Source organism: Theropithecus gelada, chromosome X, assembly GCF_003255815.1.
Source record: "Theropithecus gelada isolate Dixy chromosome X, Tgel_1.0, whole genome shotgun sequence".
Taxonomy (NCBI): domain Eukaryota; kingdom Metazoa; phylum Chordata; class Mammalia; order Primates; family Cercopithecidae; genus Theropithecus; species Theropithecus gelada.
In genome coordinates, this window is record NC_037689.1 from 13,368,339 (window position 1) to 13,391,385 (window position 23,047).

Genomic DNA, 23,047 nt, shown 5'->3' on the forward strand with positions numbered 1-23,047 from the left:
TCCCATGTTATTTTACAGGGCCAGATCTCACATGAACTGACTGAGCGAGAACTCACTTATCACAAAAGGGATGGTGCTAAATCATTCGTGAGAGATCCACCCCCATGATCCAATCACCTCCCAACAGGCCTCACCTCTAAAATTTGGAATCACATTTTAACATGAGATTTGGAGGGGACAAACATCCAAACCATATCACATGGGGTGGGATTTAGAGTGTTGTTTAGTATTCAGATTACTCCCCATTTGCCCTTTCAGATCATTCTCTAGCTTTCTCTACTGTGATTCGAACTCCTTTAGATTGTATCACCCAGGTTCCCTTGCTGTCTGGCTTTTAATTGGGTTTGGCCAACCTCAGGAAGAGATCTGAAAGTAGGAGGAGAGAGATGAGAATATTTATTTGTCCTGAATTCCACCCTGCCAAATTGCAGATTGGCAGTGATTGAGTTCTGAAGGAGTCCTGGCTCCTGTCTTAGTGGCTCTTTCCAACAGCTATGGATGTCACTGGGTTCCTACGATTTCCCCCTCTTACTTTCCCCTTCAAACCTAAGGATAACAGCAGCTTCCCACTTACAGGTTCCAAGGTGCTTCACCATCCATTGCTGGTTCTCATTTCCCTGCCTTCACCTTTGCAAATATTCTCTTTGTTGAATTGTCTGCAGAATTCCATTTGGGTGTGCCTTCTGCTTCCTGTTGCCAGAACCCCAACTGATAGTCAATGAAATATACATATGTATATATTCTGAGATGGAGTTTCACTCCTGTTGCCCAGACTGGAGTGCAATGGTGCGATCTCAGCTCACCACAACCACCGCCTTCCGGGTTCAAGCGATTCTCCTGCCTCAGCCTCCTGAGTAGCTGAGATTATAGGCATAAACCACCATGCCTGGCTAATTTTGTATTTTTAGTAGAGATGCAGTTTCTCCATGTTGGTCAGGCTGGTCTTGAACTCTTGACCTCAGGTGATCTGCCCACCTCGGCCTCCCAAAGTGCTGGGATTAGAGACGTGAGCCGCCACATCCAGCCATCAATGAAATATTAATAGATATTTACTAGAATGGGCAAAAGTTCTAAACATTTTTGAATGGTGTTTCTATCTATTATGTAAGCATGCATTCTGTGCTATAAGTCACCATTTTGTGTAAGACTTGTGATTCAGGAAGAAAATGCTTTGTTACTACCTCTTAGTGGCTTATAATCTGCCAAGATGACAAGACTGGACACACAAAATACTATAACATCATAGAGGAATTGCTGTAGTGAAGGTAAATGCAATAAGAGAGTGAAAGAATTATCCAAGTTCACTTGGGGGTTTTCAGGAATATTCTCCATTGGCAGCATGAAGAAGGAACCACTGCTAGATGGATTATTCATTTATCATCCCTTGACTTTGTAAAGACAGAGCTCTCCTTTCCTCCAGCAGACATCTAAGCAAAGACCCACCTTGCTTATTAGTGTTTGTTATATTTTTATATATAAAGAATCAAGCCTGTCTTGGGTCAGGTTCCCCAGAGCAGAGGCTGTGATGAGGATTTAGATAGAAGCTATTTATGAAAAAAGCACCCTCAGGAGAAACCAGTAAGGGAGTGGGGCAAGCAAGACAAAGAAGGGAAAGAAGCCAAGGATGTGAGTTCAGGTGATGTCCCAGCCTTAGGCTGATCCCAAACTTAGTTTGGAAGTATAAATTACACCTCAGAGTTTGTTTCCCTTGTGGCAAGGGAGAAGAAGCTTTCACACTTCTTTACCTGTTAGTTATTCCTTATGGACTGCCCAGGATCAGAATTGGGGGCGGCGGGGGGAGACATGGGGAGGGACATAAACCTGCCAGCTCTCAGCAGGTCCAGTGAAGTGGGTCCAGTAGCCCAAGGGTAGTTCGCTGAAGAAAGCTGCAGGTGTGAGCAGTTAGGAGACAAGCATGCAGAAGTTGGGGGATGGGTGCACACAACCTATAAAGGAGAGTAGCGGAGGCGGAGGCGGAGGCAGTCTGGCCAGAGCACCAGCAGCAGCTGCTACAGAGCCCTTTCAGAAGCACATCTGCAATTGGTTAACACACAGTTAAACCAAATTCCAGGGAAAAACAAGCAAAATTTTCTTCCTATGCATATTTTTAGCTTCTGGAGGCTTTGGAAGTGATTGTGAATGACACCTTGCTTCTAAGGTGACAAGCGGTATCCTAGGATGCTGGATTTTCAGTGCTGAAAGTTAGCTGATCCTGAGTAATCCAGAAAGGTGGGTCACCACCCTTTCTGTATCTGAAGAGTCACTCCATGAAGAATTATCAGGTTTTCTCGTGAAAGATGCAAGTCAAGTAGAGTCAGTTGTGAGCGCAGAAAGGTCACACATTTTCCCTGATGTGGTACTTGGTAGTTTCCACAGCTGTGTTGAGAGCACAAGTCCTTAACAGGGAAGAAATGGAGTCTCAACAAGGGATGCAGGGCCTGCAGAAAAGGATGGGAGGGCTTCAGCTTTGGATTTTCTTTTAAGTACAGTGATGGCCTTTATAACCCAGGGCAGCAGGAGTACACTTTTTTTTTTTTTTTCCTCGAACTTTTGTTTTAAGCTCAAGGGTACATGTGCAGGATGTGCAGGTTTGTTACACAGATAAACGTGTGCTGTGGTGCTTTGCTGCATAGATCAACCCGTCACCTAGGTATTAAGCCCAGCACCCACTAGCTATTCTTCCTGATGCTCTCCCTACCCCTGTGCCCCCACTCCCGACAGGCCCCAGTGTGTGTCGTTCCCCCCATGTGTCCATGTGTTCTCATTGTTCAGCTCCCACTTATAGATGAAAACATGCAGCGTTTGGTTTTCTGTTCCTGCATTAGTTTGCTGAGGATAATGGCTTCCAGCTCCATCCATGTCCCTGCAAAGGACAGATCTCATTCCTTTGTATGGCTGCATAGTATTCCATGGTCTATATGTATCACGTTTTCTTTATCTAGTCTATCACTGATGGACATTTGGGTTGATTCCATGTCTTTGATATTGTGAATAGTGCTGCAATGAACAGATGCATGCATATATCTTTATAATAGAATGATTTATATTCCTTTGAGTATATACCCAGTAATGGGATTGCTGGGTCAAATGGTATTTCTGTCTCTAGGTCTTTCAGAAATCACCACACTGTCTTCCACAATGGCTGAACTAATTTACACTCCCATCAACAGTGTAAAAGCATCAGGAGCACACTTTTAAAGATTTGCTTCTGAGGAAGACCTCAGGATTCCAAGAGATGGGAGACAGTGCAAAGATTCTCCAGAGAGACTTGCAGTAGCGGGATTGGCTTGGGGTGGGGGACTGGCTTGGGGTGGGAGACTATCCATGGACCCTTCCCGGAGACTCTTTCTCCTAGATGAAATTCTCAGAATAGTGCATATTTGCTTCTTGTTCTTTAGTGCAGAGCACAGGGGAAGATGTTTGACATTCGTTTGAATATTTTTAAAGTGTCATTGTGAATTCTATTGATGTGGTAATAAATTTCCATTTAGCAATATTCTTGTTTAGCCTTATTTCAAATTTAATGTGAATGATGATGAGTAATAACACTTCAAATTATATTAATTTTCTATATGAGAAAATATGCCATTTTCATGACTTTTTGTTTTTGAAAAAGGGAATCAAAAGGTGATTCATGACTGCAGCTTATAACTTATGTATGGGTTGAAAATTTTTCTAAAGAATGTTGTCATGATGATTTCACCCTGGGTAAGCTGAAAATGTTTCAGAGTGAGGATTTTGAGTTATTGAATTAGAGATAAGTTTGTATGCAGGTGTCAATTGTAATTGTAAGAATCTTTTGTATTTCATGATTCACTGAGCTAGAATCAAGGTTCTTAATCCTAACTACACATAAGAAATATTTGGGGAGCTTTAGAATAATTCCAATGTCTGAACTTTACTCAAGAACAATAAAATCTGACTTTCCGGGGGCGGAGTCTCGGCAGGATGGCTTTCATGGGCAGGCAACCTGTGCAGTTGTACCAGGCAGCACTTAGAAGAGCTCTATTTTGGATTTAAAGCTCTGCCGTCTTAAATTTGTAGTAATTTTTGAACAAGCAGCCCCATATTTTTAATTTTCCCTGGACCCACAAATTATGTAGCAAGCCATGGGTCTGGACATTAGCACATTTTTAAAGCTTCCCAGATGATTTCAATCTAAGAAGCACTGAATTAAGTGCATTAATAAAGAAGCCTTGGATAAGCTTGCCAGTAAACAGCAGGCACCCTCTGCTGATGAGTGAACCTGGAGCCTGTAAAAAGACTAGCTGCTACCCTGCCCAGAGCTGCTGGGCTCCGCCTTCTCAGAAGATCTTCTGACCCCGCCCACTTGCCCTGTCTCAATGGAGACAAGCAGTGTGAGGCTTGCTGAGGGAAGTGTCTGCCACCACATCTGCAACATCCAGCCCTAGGACCCTGGGTTAGAGAAACAGAGATGGACACTGCCTCTTTCCTGGTCCACTGTTCTTCAAATAAGCAGGCTGAGGGGTTAGTTTACTTTGTGTGCCCCGCATAGGTGAGAAAGGGGAAGCCACTTTTAGGTTTTCCTTTCAGCTGGGTGTCCAGTGAGGACTTGAAACTGTGAGATGCCAAGGCAATGAGTCATTGGTCTGGAACCAAAGTGAGCCATCTACTAGTAGAAGTCTCTGACCCCTAGAAACTAAAAGGAGTGACTTGCAGGACAGAGGCTAGAGAGAATAGTAGATAGAAAACTCAGTCCAAGATGACTTTTTTTATTGTTCTCTCTCTCTGGAGTTGGCCTTGGCTGAATCTGTATTTCTTTGAGTCAAAGACTCCCATCCTCATCTCTGTCGTTGGAACACTTGTGTTATTACACAAAAACAAGGGGAAGAGCTCAAATTATGCAAAAGGAAGGTCTTGAGTAGACAAATCCTATGATTCTGAAATTGTCAGGTGGATCTGTTAACATATCCGCAAATAAAAATTGAGATGATGACAAAAAGCACATAAGATGTTCATCATGAATCTTTTTGGTTACATTGTACACTATCTCTCATTAGTAACAATTCTTTGCTTCAATAAAATAAAATTAGTCAAAATATCAATTGGCTTTCCTATCAAGATTGTTATTTCTTTGTTTTTTTGTAGAGATGAAGTCTTGCCATGTTTCCTAGGCTGGTCGCAAACTCCTGGCCTCAAGCCATGCTCCCACCTCGGCCTCCCAATGTGCTGGGATTACAGGCATGAGTCACCATGCCTGGCCTTCCTATCAATAAATAGGCAAATACTTAGAACATTCTTCAGTCCTATTCATGTAATATGTGAAATTATAATGTGTGCATAAATCACTCAACAAATATTTATCAACCACCTACGACATTCCAGATGCCATCCTAGGTGCTGGAGCCATAGCCTAAGCAAAATAGCCAAAAATCCCTGCTCTCAGGAAATGCATATTCTAGTGGGGAGAGGTGGATCATAAAAATGAAAAAGATACAAAGAATATTTGATAGGAATAGATGCTTCAGAGAAATACAAAGCAGTAAATGGAGCTGTTGGAGCTTTGAGGTTGGTGGGGGTTGGGAGTTGCTGTTCAGGCAATATCTAAATAATAACTCTGGTCTTGGATTCTGGGGAAGTTTTGTTCTCATTTTTGGCTGGGATTGGCTACCACTACATCAGGGGGCCAGAGAAAGTTTGGTGCCCTGTGACTCAACTGCTAGCATCTCCAGAGGTGGAGTCAGATGCCATATTTATTCCATGAAGTAGGTTTAGTGGTTGATAGACTTCATGTGCGTTACAAAGAAGAGCGATACTTTACTGAGGATATAACAAAAATACCATGACTAGACCACTAACATTTTGAATTGTTGACTTTTCTTCACGGGCCCATTTATTATTTACTATTTATTTATTTATTGAGGTGGAGTCTCACTGTATTGCCCAGGCTGGAGCACAGGGGCACGATCTAGACTCACTGCAACCTCTGCCTCCTGGGTTCAATCTATTCTCCTGCCTCAGCCTCCCGAGTAGCTGGGATTATAGACGTGCAACACCATGTCCGGCTAATTTTTGTATTTTCAGTAGAGACAGGATTTCACCATGTTGCCCAGGCTGGTCTCGAACTCCTGACCTCAAGTGATCCACCCGCCTCAGCCTCCCAATGTGCTGGGATTACAGGCGTGAGCCACCACACCCAGCAACGGGCCCATTAAAAAAAAAAAAAAAAGAATGTAAACTTTATTTTCATTATATTGTAACACTATGATTCAATTTGTCAGCTATAGCTGGAATACTTCTGCATATATTCATGAGAGAATAAATCCAGTGAAGCTCCTGTTTCAAACATTTTCAAAAGTTTTTAGAGTCTAGATATCAAGATCTAACAATAGACATATGGAGAAGTACTCCAGCTCTCCTTTCTTCAGAGAATTGACACTTTCCTATTCATTTCTCCTGGCACTTCTGACTGAAGAACCACTCCATTCATCTTCGAGTGATGCAGTCTTCTCTCAAAAGTATTTGCTTCTTTTTTATGGATAATAAACACAGGGGGCGGATTTCTGATGTTGGTGGGTTTACGTTGGGATCTGTCCCAGGCATACATTTGAAAATGAGTTCCCACTAGCAGTGGCAGCTCCAGCATGTCTATTGAGGAAGGGCATAGGGGCTGCCTCTGATTAGAATTTGGAAGTAGAAGCTGGGATGGAGAGACGTGCTGGTTACAACTTGCTCAAAGTTGCATTTGTATACCAAATGCATTATATTTATTCAGCTTGTGCATTTTAGGTGGATGGCTGGAGAGGGAGTGAGAGTTGGTGGAGGTTTTTAGAGAGGATGAAAGCTCCTTCCTGCCCCCACTGCACCACTCCTTCACCCCTTAGGACCATAATTGATTACTAGACTGGGAGAAGTAAAGTGAATAAAGCTCCCAGATGACTTTTTATCCCTATGTCACAGTTCATGTTACAATCAGAGTCAGGTGGGACTTTATGTAGAATTCCATATAAAGCTCTGAGAGTCAATGTTTCTTGGGCTCTCCTTTTCTTCCTCTTCTTCATTTCTCCTCTACCCACATGCTATGGTTTGAATGTTTGTGCCTTTCAAAATTCATGTTGAAACTTAATCTTCAATGCAACAGTATTAAGAGGTGATCAGGCCATCAGGACTCTGCTCCCACGGATGGATTGCCACTTACAGTAAAAGGGCTAGAGGGAACTAGTGAGGTCCTTTCGCCCTTCTGCCTTCTGCCACGTGAGGACACAGCAAGAATGCCCTGTATAAGGGAAGGCCATCACTAGGCACCAAATCTACCAGCACCTTGATCTTGGACTTCCCAGCCTCCAAAACTGTTAGAAATAAATTTCTGTTTTTACACATTACCCAGTTTCAGGTATTTTGTTATAGCAGGGTGAATGGACTGAGACACTATCATACCCAATCCTGCATCTCATTCATGCTAACCTCTGCTTCTCTGAGTACATGCTAAACTCTGCTTCTCTGTTAACTTGGCAGATATTTATGGAGGATATTCTATGAACTCAGCCTTCTTCTAGACCAGGGGGCTCCCCAACCCCTGGGCTGCAGACTGGTACCAGTCCTCGGAGGCTGCGCAGCAGGAGGCGAGCTTTGGGCAAGCCAGCATTACCGCCTGAACTCCGCCTCCTGTCAGATCAGCAGTTGCATTAGATTATCATAGGAGCGTGAACCCTATTGTGAACTGTGCATAGGAGGGATCTAGGTTGTGCGCCCCTTATGATAATCTAACTAATGCCTGGTGATCTGAGGTGGAACAGCTTCATTGCGAAATCATTCCCCCACCACTACCCCTGAGTCCGTGGAAAAACTGTCTTCCACAGAACCCGTCCCCGGTGCCAAAAGGGTTGGGGGCCACTGTACTAGACAATAGAGGAATACAACCATGTACTGATAAGCAGTCAAGTTGAGAAATGGTTTGAGTTCAGGCTGGGAAATCTTCCAGACTCATTTATATTTTAATTTGGGACTATTGAAGACCAAAAGCTTTCAAGACTTAAAGGGAGGAAGCTATTACAAGCCAAGAGCTAGAGGTGAAATTGAATCAATGGAGCATGATTGAGTATTGAGGGGCACAATATGTGCAGAGGACCCCATCCTGCATTTTTTAAAGTCATACCACCTAGGTATCACATAATCTCAAAAAAGAGAAAAATCTCCAAGATTCTTTTAACGTGTTAAGATTTCTGTTCCTTGGCTGAGCATGGTGCCTCACACCTGTAAATCTCAGCACTTTGGGAGGCTGAGGCGGGTGGATCACTTGAGGTTAGGAGTTCGAGACCAGCCTGGCTAACATGGTAAAACCCCCGTCTCTCCTAAAAATACAAAAATTAGCTGGGTGTGGTGGTGGACGCCTGTAATCCCAGCAACTCGTGAGGCTGAGGCAGGGTTAATCACTTGAACCTCGGAGGAGAAGGTTGCAGTGAGCCAAGATGGTGCCACTATACTCCAGCCTGGGTGACAGAGCAAGACTCTGTTTCAAAAAAAAAAAAAAAAAAAAAAGATTCTGTTACTCTCTGATTCTAAATTGTAGCAGAGTCATATTTTGGAGGAGCCACGTATTGGATTAGGTGAATTTTCAAGATTCTTTCTAATTCCTGGATGAGTCTACTGTGCTGTTATCCTTCATGTACAAAAATGTCTCTGCCTATCATTTTATTTTATTTTATTTTATTTTGTTTTATTTTATTTTATTTTATTTGAGATTGAGTCTCACCCTGTTGCCCAGGCTGGAGTGCAGTGGCATGATCTTGGCTCACTGCAACCTCCTCCTTCCGGGTTCAAGTGATTCTCCTGCCTCAGCCTTGCGAGTAACTGGGATTACAGGTGCATGCCACCACACCCAGCTAATTTTGTATTTTTAGTAGAGATGGGGTTTCACCATGTTGGCCAGGCTGGTCTCGAACTCCTGACCTTAAGTGATCCACCTGCCTTGGCCTCCCAAAGTGCTGGGATTACAGGCGTGAGCCACCATGCCCGGCCCTGTCTACCATTCTTAAACACTTTACACTTGAACATTTACTCTGGGCTGGCTACAGAAAATGATGGGCTGGCATCACTAAAAGTTGGTGATGAATTCCTGGTGTATTGGTTTCTAGGGCTACAAAGTCCCACAAACTGGATGGTTGAAGACAACTGATATTTATTGTTTTCCAGTTCTGGAGGCCAGAAGTCCAAAATCGAAGTGTTGGCAGGTCCATGCCCCCTCCAGTTCCTCTAGGGGAGGACCATTTCTTGTCTCTTCCAGCTTCTGGTACTCTCAGCTGTTCCTTGCTTGTAGCAGCATAATTCCAATCTCTGCCTTCATTTTTACATGACCATTTCCCTGTGTGTGTGTGCGTGTGTGTGTGCGTGTGTGTGCGTGTGTGTGTGTGTGTGTGTGCGTGTGTGTGTGTGCGTGTGTGTGTGTGTGCGTGTGCGTGTGTGTGTGTGTGTGTGTGTCATTTTCTGGTAAGGATACCAGTCATATTGGATTAAGGGCTCACTCTATTCCAGTATGACCTAATCTTAATTTACATCCTAATTATATCTGCAGTGACTCTCTTTCCAAATAAGGTCACATTCACAGGTCACAGGTGTAGAACTTCGACATATTTTTGGGGGGGACATAATTCCAGGCACCATATTTGGTGACTAGGAATACATTTGTTCATGTCTAGGAATAGGGCTTTGATTGATAGCCATGAAGTAAAACAAAGCAAAATGGTCCATAGGGGGAGAAAACCATTATCTTATTAACCCGATGTGCTTATCAGTTGTGCTAACCAGTCATACACATATTCACCCTATCATACTGTCTTTACTCTGTTTTTTGAGACGATCTCACTCTGTCACCCAGGCTGGAGTGCAGTGGCTCAATCTCTGCTCACTGAAAACTCCTCCTCCTGGGTTGATGTGATTCTCCTGCCTCAGCCTCGCCTGGCTTTTTGTATTTTTTTTTCGTTGGTATGGGGTTTCGCCATGTTGCCCAGGCTGATCTCGAGCTTCTGAGCTCAAGTGATCCACCCACCTTGGCCTCCCAAAGTGCTGGAAGTATGGGCGTGAGCTAGGGCGCTTGGCCACAGTCTTTACTCTGCTCCTTTTTATCTTTTTCTTCCTCCCTCTGTCCTCCCCCACTTTCTTTCTCTCTCTCTCTCTTCTTTCCTGCTTTTTCTTTCATTCTCTCTTTCTTCTTTTCTTTCATCATCATCTTCTTTTTTCTTTTTTTAACCATGAGATGATAGGGTTAAATAGTTGATGTTGGAAATTTATGTGGAGATCTGGATCAGAAAAAAGTACTTTCCTGTGAGTAAGGTAGTGAGGTATTCTTCAGTTTATTACATACTCCAAAAACATGAGAGAGCTTATCAAAGGTTTTGTAACTGAAGAATCTATTACAAGCAATCAGGTTTATATTTAGCTTTGAATTATACATATACACACCCACATATACACACACATATTTTTAAGTAACTTAGATCATCAACACTTCAATCTGAGCATTATATGGTAGTACTGTCTGTATCTTCATTGTCTTGTGAGATAACTAGTGATGTATTTCCCTAACACAAGGAGATCAATTAAAGTAATTGACATTCTGCAAATTTGAATCAATGATGCTGCTCAATCCAATCAACCAAAGTAAAGTAAGCTAATTCATGCTTTTCTTAGAGCCAGAAGAAGAAACTGGCAAAAGAGTTGTCTCATTGTGTTCCTTTTCCCCTTAAATCAATTCTCAGTTATCACAGGAAAGAAAAGAGAGAAGACTGTGCATTATGTTCAGGCTCACAACTCAAAGAGTCAACGAACAAAAATTATTAAAATAATTATCAAGAGAAAATTCCTTCAGAGGGAAAAACCACACATTATAAAACCTTTCACTGGAGTGAGGATCAGAATGGGAGATGCCAATTGGATTAAACTGTTAGAACAAAACTCATGTTTTGTTTTAATCCCACTGTCTTGAATGTAGACTAGTCATGGAGCTCCCTTTCCACAGGTCTACATGGGATGTTCAGATCTGTCCTCATCAATGTCACAGACATTTCAAGAAAACTTTTGAAACTAAATGGAGGGTGACACAGAATTCCTTGGGGATAATGGGAGTGTCCAGCGCACTTTCTTATTTAAAGATCAGTGAAAAAAACTCAATAGCACGGGAACTAAAAGGGAAATGTGAAGCATAATGGTGTTTGGTCAGTGGAGCAAAGGATTGGTAGTGGTGAAAAAAATAGATAAATTATTTAAATTGTACTTTTTACATATCTCGTAGCACAATTCAGGCTTAGAAAGGATTTCAATTGTGATTTTGTTGGCTTAGTTTTGACCTGAACAAAATGGATTTGCTGTTTTTGTTTCTTTCTTCTTTTTATTCAAGTGGCACACCCTTTTGTTTTGAGAAATCTGGTTGTTATCTCTTAGTTAGAACCATGCCTAATGAAGTACTCTTTCCAATTTTGGATGTTTAATCATGCTGGATTCTTACCAAAGACCTCAAAAGAGACTAAACTTGAAGGACAAAGATGATTGTCAAGTGGGCTATGGATTAGGGTCTGATTTTTTGGTGAGAGTTCAATGAACATAATTTAGACTAAGGTAGATTCAGTAAGGCAGAAAGGAAGAAATGAAGCATGCTTCTGGGGAATAAATGGCAAAGCAAACACACAGGAACTCACTCAAGAAGACGCCAATGAGCAACTCAGAACCAGTATTTGATATATAATTTAAGACCCAAAGGTCACTTAATATCAACTCTATTGCTACACACATACACCCAAAGAATCTGGCTAGCAATTGTTTTAGAGCTTGCCTTAGCTGTTTTTATTTCATACAAGTGTTTCTCTGGAGGCACAAAAAATGTTAAGAGTAAAACTGGATTTATCGAAGGCATTTGCTTGGATTAATTAGGTAATAAAAGCATTTTCAAATTGCTAATTTACTAAGCAGTGTCACCGGAATGCTGAATTACTTTACTTTTATTATGATGATCAAGAGAGATAAATGCAGGCCTAGCCACAAAACCAAAGCAAAGAGAAGAGAGGCAGGAGTCATTCTTTGCATAATTACTGGCATTTGTCATCCTTCCCTTGAAAAGGGGATCATCAGTTTTTCTAAGGACTGTTTTCTTTGCTTCAGAGTCTTTTCTTCAGACCTGTTTATCATCCACATTGTCCTCATTTACCCAGCAACACATACTGTACTAACGTACTTTCCATTAGTGAATTTAATGAATTTAATTTTGGTTCAAAATGTTAATTAAAGTGTGCATTTCATTCTTATAAGGATGAAACTTAAAAAACTCTTGGTTCTCAAGTGTTAGGTGAAATCACTAAAAGCAGAGTTGAAAAACAGGGTTAATCAATGTGAAATGTAGCATCATGAGCGTGGGATGGATATTGATAATGAATTATAATTAATTTTCCATCTCCTTTAAGAAAACAAAGACTCAAAATTCACGGCTTCCATAACTTTGCCTATATTTAGGAGAAATTTTGGAAGAAAAACGTGTAAGAAGAAATAGAAAGGAAGTTTGCCTCAAAGAGAGAAACACTTAAAGAAAAAGCTACCAGACCAGATATTCCATCATCAGAAAATGAATGAGAATTTTATTATTTTTTGGCTTAAAAAAAAAAAATCTGTCCTTTGCCAGATCTAAAAATGCTGCCAACCTGGAAGAAAAAGAATCCATTTTTTTCTAAACAACCCCATTTAGTAATTTCCATGAAATTGACATTTTAGAACTATGACAAAAAGCCAAATTAAAACTCAGGGGTTCCTAATCCCTAAATTCTGAGTCCGTTTTAGGAACTACCTAAAATACACTTTAAAATTAACCAATTAATATAATTACGGTGGGTTTAAATAACACATACACACTGGATTCGTTTCTGTAAAACACAGCTGTTCTGTTATTTATATTTTGCTAATTTTTAAATTAGAAATTATATTGTACATATATGTAAAGTAACTTTTTAAAAAGAGTTAATCTGTTGTCTTCTGCCATCATTACATTAAAAAAAAAAAAAAAACCCAACCACCCTACAACCAATTAACTTGGAAATCTCATATTCAAGCTTCTGAATATTACTGCGGTTGTAGCAAGGAAAGCAGCACATCCAGGTAGTTAATGTAACAGAAACAGGGGCACAGGCAGCAACTTGCAGCCCCTGGCAATTCACATGGTAATTTCTTCGCCTCCACTCTCAGGCTCACTCCACCTTGCTTCACCAACCCCCTCCCCCTAAGACACGAGGCACTCTCTAGGCCATGGAAGGTGCCACGCGGGGAGACGCCGGAAGAGCGGGGGCAGAGTGCACGGTGCCCACACCCTTAGCCGCGGGCGGCTGCCGCGGGCCCCAGGAGTGGGGAACCAGTTGGGAGAGCGGGGTTGGGGGCGGACCCCAGGGTCGCACCCTTGGTGCCCCCCATCTCCTTTCTACCGCCACAGACCCAAGAACCCGAAATCTGCGGCACGAAGCGCGGCGCCCGCAGCCCCCGGCTGGGCCCCGGCGGGGATGGGCGGGTAGGGGGCGGAGCGCAGCGCAGCGCGGGGCGGCGGGAAAGGGGCGGAGAGGATAGCTTGGGCTCTGGCGGGCCGCGGGACTGGCAGAACCTGCGGGCTAGGTGGGTGGCTCGCCAGCCGGGACGAAGGGAAATGAGGACCGCCGCTCCGGGGCGCGAGTAGGCGCGTGGAGTCCAGGGGCTCAGCCGCCGCGCCTCCTCCTCCTGCAGCTGGAGACTGCAACAGCGGCGGGCGCACCGGCAGCAGCGACGACCCTGCGCGCAGGTGGGCACCCCAGAGCGCGGCGCTCTGCCCGCTCCCCCGGCCACCGCGGGCCGGATGCCCGCTCTTCCAGGCCACTGCGCTTGGGGGCAAGGGCTGGGTAGGTCCAGGGGCAGAAGGAAGGTGCATGGCCCCGTGGTGTGCGCGCTTATGCGCGCACGCTGTGGTAGGTGGGGAAGAGGTGCAGAAAAGCTGCCTCCCTTAGGGTTCACTACCTCGGTTCCACTGTCCCCACCCCACCCCTTCTGAGGAGCTGAGCACCGGTGGGGCTTTGGAGAACTGCGATCTCCTACCCGCCCCGCAGTATCGGTGGTGTGTGCAGGTTGCCCTTCTCTTCACAGTCCACACCCAGCAACCATCAGGACGCCCCCTGCTCCCGGCCCGAAGACTGTAGGGACCATGGGAGGAGAGAGTGGTGGCTGGACCGGTCGGGGCGTGTGCGCGGAAGGCTGGAGTTGCTTGAGTATTGTCTGCCGGGGCCGGCGCTTGCGTCAGGGTGCTCCCTCGCGCTTTCGGGGGGTAGGGAATGGGTTTGCTGAACTTATTCTGAGGGCTGATTCTGCACATGCCCTTGGCGCCTTGTGCACGGTTGGACGAGGGTTTAATGGAGGCACGTGGGAGCAGTATCGATCTCTGGCGGGTCCCCAAAGACCCTCTTGGGATAGTCCAGAGCGTGTTCCGGGTTGTGAGGGAAAGGAGAGTGTTCCGTGTGAATGTCCGTCCTAGGGAGGAGGAGGAGAGTGTCTCAAGGAGACTTGATTTTCTTGTATTTGCTGCAATTCCGTAAACCAAATCATGCTTTCGAGGCGTTAAAGTAAATTACGGGTAAGTGGGGCGGATCTCTGCCGGGGATAAAGAAGCTCCCGGGTTTGCGGGGTAGCGAGCCTGGCTGGCGTGCACGCTCGGTGGCTTTTGGCGCTGTCTCGCCTAGGTAGTGGGGGTGGAGGTGGTGGTGCTTGTGTCTTTGGCTTAAGGTGCTGGAGCGAGGTTTACTTGTCCTAGGTAGACTGTGGGACTTGGAGGAGGTAAAAAAGCTTCGCGGCGCGGTTATTCGCAATTAACTCCAGAATCTCAGTGTGTGTCTGTCGGTCGGTCTCTCTCTCTCTGTCTCTCTCTCTGTTTCTCTCTCTGTCTCTGGCTCTGTCTCTCTGTCTCTGCCTCTGTCTCTCTCTCTCTGTCTCTCTCTCACACACACACACACGCGCGCACGTCTCATGGCTGCTTGGACTTGCTGATAGTTGTTCATGAATTTTTATTCCTGTTTGTTCATTTCCTGACTTTTTTTTTTTTTTTGGAAAAAGGACTTACCTGTATTAAAATCCGTGGGGTTTCAGAAAGACCCTTCCGCAGTCATTCATATTCAAATCAAGGATAGGGCATTTTGATGAAAATACTCCACCAAACTGCTGTTTGGATTGGACAAAACTGTAGTTCAGGTTAGAATTACTGTTATTTTAAATAGACATCTTACAACCTTGTGGTAAAGTAATCTTAGCCTGAATCGCCCCTGATCTTTCTTTGTGTCAATTTACAGAATTCTGAAATACCAGATGAACAAAGCGGTGAAGTTTTCTTCTAATTTTAAACGACAGGTCTTGAAATTACTGTTAAGTTGAGTTCTGCGACTCCATCTCTTTAATGATCGGCCGAGAGTGGTGTATAGTTGATGATCTGAGACTTACGTATGTTTCAATTTCTAATCAAATAATTTATCATACCATTGGGGAGAAGGACGCCTTAGGAATTTTCCACACAGAGGAGAAAGAACATTTTTGTCTTATGGAGCAAATATTTTGCCACTTTTTCCCCAGATGTCCCCGTTAGATGTCTAGAAAAGATGCATTGTTGACGAATAATACATGATTTATTTCTCTTTTATGTCTACAGGTGGCAGTGTAGAAGCCAAACCGGGAGCTTCTAGAAGTGGTTTCTGAAAGAGTCAAATGTACATGAGTAAGCAAGCACAGGAATCTGAAAAACCACAGGTATGTAGGACAATTAATCCACCTATCCAGCTTTATAATGATTGCATTCCAGTAGTACTAACCCATTTGCTCTTATGTTCAATATTTTGACACTTACATAAACTTCTATGAAGTGAAATGTATTTTGAGGTAACCTTCGAGGAGAAACCGGGTCTAATCTATTTCTGACAATGTATTTAAATAAAAATTCTGCATGTCATTATATTACATGGCTTTTTACTGTTCTAAAAAAGTTGTTTTTCCATTGTGACCATGTGGCTTTGCATTTAACCAGTTGTTTGATATTTGCTTTTCAAAACACTTTTCCTGAAACTGTATAAAACTGCCAGTTGTTCTGAATAATTTCATTTGAGATAATGTTAACAGAGTCACCTGCATGAACCAATAGCAGTATCAACTTAAAAAATTTTTTTATGAGACAGGGTTTGGCCTTGTCACCCAGGTTGGGGGCAGTGGCAGGATCTCAGCTCACTACGACCTCCATCTCCTGGGCTCAAGTGATCCTCCCACCTCAGCCTCCTGAGTAGCTGGGACTACAGGTGTGCACAAGCACGCCGGGGTTGTTTTTGTATTTTTTGTAGAGACAGGGTTTTGCCATATTGTCCAGGCTGGTTTTTAACTCCTGGGCTCAAGTGATCTGCCTGCCTTGGCCTCCCACTGTATTAGGACTACAGGTGTGAGCCACTGCACCCAGCCAAGTATCAGCTTTTAATAAAATTGCGTCTCACTGTTGAATTGACGTAACACCGATCAGAACACAGATGCATTAGGAGGCTTCTTTTAAACCAAACCCTTCTGCTATTAACCTTCTGATGATTTTTCTCCTACTACCTTGCTGTTTTTACAGGCCCACTAATTTGCCTGCTTGACTAAAATAAGGACGAGTTGTGTGCTGAGGAGAGACATGTTTGTAATGTTATTCATTGTGACACAGTTCAAAAGAATTTGCCTTTGATTCTCATTAAAATGTAAAGTTTTGCATATTAAGGTCCTTTTTCAACAACTGAGCAACTCTTTATAATGAAGGGCAGAAGATGTCAAAGGGAAGAAAATGTTTACCTTTGTGGGCTTTTACTTTCTTTCGTGGGAATGGTAGGTCATAGCTATTGGTAGTTTTTTTTTTTTTTTTTTTTCTGAGAAGGAGTCTCGCTCTGTCGCCCAGGCTGGAGTGCAGTGGCACGATCTCGGCTCACTGCAACCTTCACCTCCCGGGTTCAAGCGATTCCCCTGCCTCAGCCTCCTGAGTGGCTGGGATTACAGGCACCCGCCACTACACCTGGCTAATTTTTGTATTTTTAGTCGAGATGGGGTTTCACCGTGTCGGTGAGGCTGGTCTCCAACTCCTGACCTCAGGTGATCCTCCCGCCTCGGTCTCCCAAAGTGCTGGGATTACAGGCGTGAGCCACCACCTGCCACCGCTGTTGGTACTTTCACATGGATGCTCAAGTTATTGTGTTGGCTGTGTTAAGGGTCAGGCATCAAAATGGCTGCTCAAGAGAATGAAGCTTTCTTTTTGTGGGGATGCAAGGGGTGGGATGGGATGCACAATTATCACAATGCTGGAATGTGGTGTTACCTCGACATTCTGCCTTTACAGCTGAGGAGGGATTTGTTTCGCCCCTGCTAATGAAGGTGTTAAATAAACTTGGATGCTGTTATTGAAGCTTAAAAAATAATTGAAACTGGGTGCCGTGGCTCAAGCCTGGAATCCCAGCACTTTGGGAGACCAAGATGGGAGGACTGCTTGAGCTTAGGAGTTCAAGACCAGCCTAGACAACATGGCAACACCCTGTCTCTAAAAAAATTACAAAAAGTAGCCAGGCGTGGTAATGTGCACCTGTAGCTATGTGTACCTTTAGTTCCACCCAGTCGGGAGGCTGAGGTGGGAGCATCCCTTGAAGCTGGGAGGTCAAGGCTGTGGTGAGCCACGATCATGCCACTGCACTCCAGCCTGGGTGTGACAGTGAGATCCCTTCTTAAAAAAAAAAAAAAAAAAGAAAGAAAGAAAAGAAAAAAGAAATTGAACACTTACCAGTAGAAAGCAAACAGGGAGCTCAGACTCAGAAAGTGTAGATTACACTAAATACTGAAGGGTTCTCACTTTGAAGACTCCATGGATAAGGAGAGGCTTCAGGAAAGCTCTCGAACATTTAGGAACATGTAAGTTTGCACTGCCTGAGACTTAGATTCATTATCTGACTCAGGAAATTGGGATGTAACTAATTATCCCTCAACATATCTAACAGGAATGGAGTCTCCTCAGTCAAAAAGGAAAACAGCAAGGTTGATATTTTATTTCTTTTTTGGAATTACAGTATATTTGTTGTAGAGCCATTAGGTGCTTTAGAGATATTTGACTTTTGATGTATAACATACATAATAAAGTGTATAAAAGGTACTGGTCTAAAATGTACTGCTCAACGAGAATCACTTGAACCCAGGAGGTGGAGGTTGCAGTGAGCCGAGATTGTGCCACTGCACTCCCACCTGGGTGATAGAATGAGACCCTGTCTCCAAAAAGAAAAATAAATAAATAAATAAATAAATAAAGTGTACTACTCAGTGAAACTTTGCATGCGTGTATACCATGTGACCATCACCTGAGTCAAGATGTAGATTTCCAGCACTCCGGAAGATTTCATCTTGTCCCTTCTGCTCAGAGTTCATCTTACCTCCAACAAGAAGGTAACCACATTGTGATTTTTAAAAAACTCCATCCTCTAGTTTTGTCTTGTAAGTTCCATATAAATAGTATCATATAGTGGAAACTCTTGTGTGTGTCTTTCATTCACACATATAGACAGGTACTAGAATGTCATAGACATAACATAAAGTCTATGAGATTCATCCACAAGGTTGTGCATATCAGTAGTTCTAATCTCTTGCTGAGAATCATTCCATTGTATGCATATACCACAGATTGTTTCTCCATTTTCCTGTTAACTCTTTGGATTGTTTTCAATTTGGGGCTAATACAAATAAAGCAGCCATGAACACTCTTGCTTATGTCTTTTGGTGCACGTGCCCAATCATTTCTCTGAACATAAACTTAGGAGTGGAATTGTAAGGTCATAGGGTAGGCATATATTTAGCTTTAGTAGATATTGCCAAACAGTTTCCCAAAGGGATTGTACCAACTTAAATGTCCCCAGTAGTGTATGAGTGTTCCAGTTAGTGGCTCTACATTTTAATGAACACTTGGTTTTATCTGTCTTTTAAATTTTAGCTACTTTGCTGGGTGTACAGTGGTATCTTTGTGGGTTTTCTTTTTTCTTTTCTTTTTTTTTGAGATGGAGTTTTGCTTTTGTTGCCCAGGCTGGAGTGCATTGGTGTGATCTTGGCTCACTGCAACCTCCGCCTCCCGGGTTCAAGTGATTCTCCTGCCTCAGCCTTCCGAGTAGCTGGGATTACAGGCATGCGCCACCATGCCTGGCTAATTTTGTATTTTTAGCAGAGATGGGGTTTCTCCATGTTGGTCAGGCTGGTTTTTAAAAACGTATTTTATTGTAATTGTGGGAAATTATGTGTATTTAGAATTTACCATCTTAACCTTTTTTTTTTTTTTTTTTTTTTTTGAGACAGTGCTGGAGTGCAGTGGTGCGATCTCGGCTCACTGCAGCCTCTGCCTCCTGGGTTCAAGCAGTTCTCCTGCCTTAGCCTCCCGAGTAGCTGGAACTACAGGCGGGCACCACCATGCCTGGCTAATTTTTTGTATTTTTACAAATAATTAGGGTCTCACCATGTTGACCAGGCTGGTGCTGAACTCTGACCTCAGGTGATTCACCTGCCTCAGCCTACCAAAGTGCTGGGATCACAGGTGTGAGCCACTGCACCTGGCCAACCATTTTTGAGTGTACAGTTAGTAGCATTAAGTACATTCAACTTGTTGTCTAACCCTTACCACCACTCATCTCCAGGACTCTTCATTTTGCAAAACTGAAACCGTACCCATTAAATAGTAATTACTCAATTCCCACTTCCTTAGCCACTGGCAACCACCATTCTACCTTCTGTGTCCATGGATTTGACTGTATACTTCATGTAAGCTAGATCATGCAGTGTTTGCCTTTTGTGACTGTCTTATTTAAACTTAGATAATGTCCTCAAGGTTTAGCCATGTTGTAGCATGCATTAGAATTTCAGTTTCAAGGATAAATAATATTCTATTGTATGTATATGCCACATTTTGTTAATCCATTCATCTGTCAATGGATACTTGGGTTTTCACCTTTTGGCTATTTGTGAATAATGCTGCTCTGAACCATGAATGTACAGATAACCTCTTCAAGTCCTTGCTTTCAGTTCTTTTGGGCATATACCCAGAAGTGGAATTGCTGGATCATATGGTAATTCTATTTTTATTTTTATTTAAAAAGTTTTTGAAGATAGGGTTGGCTGGGCACGTGGCTCACACCTGTAATCCCAGCACTTTGGGAGGTTGAGGAGGGCGGATCACCTGAGGTCAGGAGTTCGAGACCAGCCTGACCAACACGGTGCAACCCCATCTCTACTAAAAATAGAACAATTAGTCAGGCGTGGTGGTGGGCGCCTGTAATCCCAGCTACTCGAGTGGCTGAGGCAGGAGAATCACTTGAACCCGGGAGGCGGAGGTTGCAGTGAGCTGAGATCCTGCCATTGCACTCCAGCCTGGGTGATAGAGCCAGACTCTGTCTCAAATAAATAAATAAATAAATAAATAAATAAATAAATAAAGATAGGGTTCCACTCTGTTGCCCCGGCTGGAGTGTAGCGGTATGATCATAGCTCACTGTAGCCTCAAACTCCTGGCCTCAAGTGATCCTCCTTCCTCAGCCTCCCAAGTAGCTGGGACTACAAGCATGTGACACTATGCCTAGCCAGTTAAAATTTTTTTTGTTTCTTGCTGTGTTGCCCAGACTGATCTCAAATGCCTAGCCTCAAGTGATTCTTCTGCCTCAGTCTTCTGAGTAGCTGGGAATAAGGCACAAGCCATTTTACATTCCCATCAGCAGTGTACAAGGGTTTCAGTTTCTCCACATCCTCACCAGCACTTTTTATTTTCTGTTTCTTGATAGTAGCCATCCTGATGGATGTGAGGTGGTCCTTGTGGTTTTAATTTATATTTCCTGGTGAGTAATGATGTTGAGTACTATTTCATATACTTAATGACATTGGGATATATCCTTTTGTGAAGTGCCTTTTCAAATCTTTTGCCCATTTTTGAGTTGGGTTGTTTTTTGGTTGGTTGTTTTTTTTGTTGTAAAAGTTCTTTGATATCCTGCATATGAGTCTTTTGTCAGATATCTATGTTATAAATATTTTCTCCCAGTCTGGTTTGCCTTTTCCCTGTCTTAATGGAATCTTTTGATAACTTGGAAGTCTAGTGATCAGTTTTTGCCTTAAAAATGGCTATATTTTTTGTGTGTTCTGTTTATGAAATTTTCGCCTACTTTGGGGTTATTTTTTAAAAACCTCCTTTTTAGTAACTGAAAACATATGGAGACAATCTGTTTGGAAGATACAGTAAATTAACTATAAGCGTATTTCAAATATGTGCCCTGAGTGTGGGAGTTGGTGATATACACCTTTTCTGCAGCAGGTGGCAGAAAAGGGATTTGAAGCAAGTGTGTTTATATGGACATAGATGCCGTTACTCAAGTGGCCTCCACTCAGGGCCCCTCTAGATTGGGAGGAACCATAGGGAAGAGCTCAGTGATAACTATTCTCTAGGAAAGAATGTAGCAAAACATATGGGTATTTATACTTTCTCAATTTGTAATCCATGCTTGCCAGATGATTCTTCCCCTGCCCTCTTCCATCCCCAAGGACAGTCGCTGCTGTTCAGTGCCACAGCTTTCCTTAGCCCCTCAAGATCCTGCCATTCATTAGCTTTTTCCCTTCATCTTTTTCTTGAAAGGTCTGCATTTTCTGTCACTTGGATGTCTTGAAATGTCCCCCTCTCACTGCCCCATGTTCTTCAGACCCTTCAGACCCCTCAACCCCCACCTCTTTATCTCCTGTTCCCACTACTATCCCTCAGCTCAGGCTGTAGATATGTATTTGTTAATCGCCTCCCAGACATCTCCCTCTGGATGTCCCACAGGTGCCTTTCATATGAAACATGTGTTGTTCCTCTCCAGTCTGCTTTTCTGCTTTCCCACCCTAATTAATATATTTACCATTCCTCTAGGATTCTGAAGTAGAAGTCTTGGCACTGTACCCAATTCTCCTGCACGACCTTTATCACCCTCACAGCTCATACTTAGTTGGTCATCAAAGCTGCTGAGTCTTTCTCCTTTCTCTGAAACATCTTTCATAGACATCCCCTCTTCCCCATATTCACTACCTCGTGGTTCTGGTTCTTTAATCCCCCTTTAGGATTGTAGTAATAGCCTCCCATCTGATCTCCCTGATTCTACTCTTGCCTGTAATCCATCTTCCACTTGTCATCAGCTTTCTTTTCCTAAAACACAGATTTAATCATACCGTTTCTTACTTAAAAAACGATTTGTAGCTCTCCACTGCCTACAAGAGGCATTCAAATCCCTAAGCATGATTTACAATGTGAGACCCTTCATTATTTGCCTTCAATCTGTTTTCTCTGCTCTATCATCTGCCATTTCCTCCCCACACTCCATCTGTCCTAAACTATTTTCCATTCCTAGAACATTCCTTGAGTTCTTTCCTGCATCTATGCTTTTGCACATGCTGTTTCTTCTATTTCTGATGTTCATGCCTGTCTACCTGGCAAGTTACTAGTGTTCCTTTAAAAGCCAGCTGAAAAGTGGCCTCTTTGAGCCTTCCTTTTCTTTAAGTAGATCTTGTTATTCATCTCTCATTTAGTGTGGTTGGAGGAAGTGATTCATAATTGCAGGCAGTAATGCATATTAATCATTGTACCCCCAGCAACTACTGGGGCACTACTTGAAAACAAAAGGTATTTAATAAATGTTCATGGAATGAATGAACTCATGAAGAACCCATCTGTACTCAGATTTTGTTGCTTAACAGCTCATCACAATATCAGTTTACTTAGTGGTTTTAAACAACTACCATTTATTTAGTTCTTGATTCTGTGGGTTGGCAATTTGGGCAGGACTCAGCTGGATGGTTCTTTCAATTTGGGCAGGTCTTCTGACCTTGGCCACCTTCACTTGTGTCTGTGATCTGCTGTGTGGGTTGGAGGCTATCTCTTCTAGGATGGCCTCTGCTCGACAATGTGGTCTTTAATCTGTAACCAGGCTAGCCTGGGCTTGTTCACACTATGGCTGGCAGGGTTCTAATTGAGAGTGCAGAGGCAACCAAGGCCTCTTGAGGCCTAGAC

The 23,047-nt window shown here is 43.2% G+C and overlaps 1 long non-coding RNA gene across 1 annotated transcript; it reads left to right on the plus strand.

Annotated features, from left to right (window-relative positions):
* The first annotated feature begins 13,611 nt into the window (after positions 1 to 13,611).
* On the plus strand, positions 13,612 to 16,731 carry LOC112616480. The gene is made up of 3 exons (XR_003117645.1): positions 13,612 to 13,762; positions 15,647 to 15,744; positions 16,592 to 16,731. It is a non-coding gene; the product is annotated as an uncharacterized LOC112616480 (long non-coding RNA).
* The last annotated feature ends 6,316 nt before the right edge of the window (positions 16,732 to 23,047 follow it).